The 2,151-nt window shown below is 41.1% G+C and overlaps 1 pseudogene; it reads left to right on the top strand.

Moving 5' to 3' along the window:
* The first annotated feature begins 792 nt into the window (after positions 1–792).
* On the top strand, positions 793–1,679 carry LOC103605512 (annotated as a pseudogene).
* The last annotated feature ends 472 nt before the right edge of the window (positions 1,680–2,151 follow it).

Here is a 2,151-nt window from a genome sequence, read left to right on the forward strand (position 1 = left end):
CTGCTGCAGTAGATGCTGGTACCCCACCGTGTTAGTTTCCTAGGGCTTCTGTAACAATGTACCACATACTCAGTGGTTTAAAACAACAGAAATCTCTTCTCCTATAGTTCTGGAGGCTGGAAGTATGAAATCAAGGTGTCATTAGGGTCATGCTCCCTCAGAGAGCTCTAGGGAAGAATCCTTCTTTGTCTTTTCCAGGTTCTGATAGTCCCAGGTATTCCTTGGTTTGTGGCAGTATAACTCCAATCTCTACCTCCATATTCACAAGGCCTTCTTCTCCTGTTGTATCTCTGGATGTCCTCTCCTCTTCTTATAAGGACACCAGTTACTGAATTTAGGGCCCACCCTAATCTAGCATTGCCTCTTCTTAACTAATTATATCTGCAAAGACCCTATTTTTTTTTCTTTTTAAAAAGATGACCGGTAAGGGGATCTTAACCCTTGACTTGGTGTTGTCAGCACCACACTCACCCAGTGAGCAAACCGGCCACCCTATATGGGATCCAAACCCGTGGCCTTGGTGTTATCAGCACCGCACTCTCCCGAGTGAGCCACAGGCCGGCCCAAAAGACCCTATTTTTAAATTATGTCAGGATCCTCTTACCAGCCAGCTGCCAATAAATAAATAAATAAATAAATAAATAAATAAATAAATGATTGGTGCTTAGTTCTCACTAAACATTGGGAAATGGAAGAATGTTATACATTCTCAGTGGGACCGTAAATTAATATAATCTTTTTTTTAAGGCATTCTGGCAATATGAATAAAAAAAATTTAAGAGGCGTTCTAAAATGGCTACCCATACAGTGAAGGATGTGCACAGCATCCATGGCACCAACCCTTAGTAGCTGGTGGAGAAGATCACTCAGATGCGAATCTGTGAGTCCATGTCTAGAAAGAGGAATGCTTTGGCTTACAGCTGAACTTATAGGTGATAAAGCAATGGAGTTAAGGTTTGTTGGTGGCAACATGAAACTAACTCCCTTTCTGAGTTTAACTTTGAAGATGCTTCAAACTCAACCCGAGAAGGGTATCATTGTAGAGTTTATCAAAAATGATGATTTCAGGTATGTCCGCTTGTTGGGTGCTCTCTACATGAGGCTGACAGGCACTGCAATTGATTGCTACAAGTACTTGGAAACTTTGTACAATTACTTTCAAAAAAATCAAGAGCCAGAACCAAAATGGGGAGTTTGAGCTGATGCATGTGGATGAGTTTATTGGTGAACTACTGCACAGTGAGAAAGCCTGTAATACCATTCTGTTCGGCTACAGAAATGCTATGTGCTAGAGGAAGCTGAGCAACTGGATCCTCAAGTTAGTGCTCTAGAAGAGGACGTGGATGATGCGGAGTCCAGGAAAGAGGAGGATGAGAAGTTGGAAAGAGTGCCATCACTTGATCACCGCCAGAGAAGTTACTGAGACGTGGACAAGCCTGGTTGCTGTCCCACGCAGGAGGAGCAGAAGCAGGTCTTCTAAAGGGAAAAGCCCTTCCCCCTGCCGAGAAAGGCATTGGAACAAGAATCCAAGACATCACCACTGCAGGTTCCAAGATCAACAGCACAGATCTTGCTGCAAGACCCTGGGTCATCCTTATAGTCACAGATACAAGAGACAGTCAAAGTCTCCTGAAAGGTCTAAGAAAAGCCACAAGAAGAGCCAGAGAGGGATTGAGTAATGGACTTAGTTTGGTTTTAGTCTAAATGGTCTCCTGTGGATATGAAGGTATCTGTCTATGTGGAAGGATTAAGATCTGCTACACAGGCAGCTATAAGAATATTTCAGTTTTTTTCTTATCAAGTTTCTTCACTTTTTTTTTTTAAAGAAAAATGTGCTGAGTTTTTTTTTTTTTTTTTAATTATAATCAACATCTTAGAAGGATGACAATGTTTCCTAAGGTCAGTTTTTTACCCAACCAACCTTGACTATATTCAAACTTATGAGGGTAGAAAGGATCTGGCGTTTGGGGATATAAATGACAAGGAAGGGATGTGGCCACCTGGTGACCCTTTCCTTTTTGTTATTAAACTTGACACAGCCTAGAAAACTATTTTTCTGTTGTTTAGTTTTTGGTTAGCTTTGTTATTAGAACTGCTTTGAGAATCCTGGGATTTGTGCTGCTGCTATTATTATTATTTTTTTTTCCTTTT

Source organism: Galeopterus variegatus, unplaced genomic scaffold, assembly GCF_000696425.1.
Source record: "Galeopterus variegatus unplaced genomic scaffold, G_variegatus-3.0.2 Scaffold5856, whole genome shotgun sequence".
Classification (NCBI taxonomy): domain Eukaryota; kingdom Metazoa; phylum Chordata; class Mammalia; order Dermoptera; family Cynocephalidae; genus Galeopterus; species Galeopterus variegatus.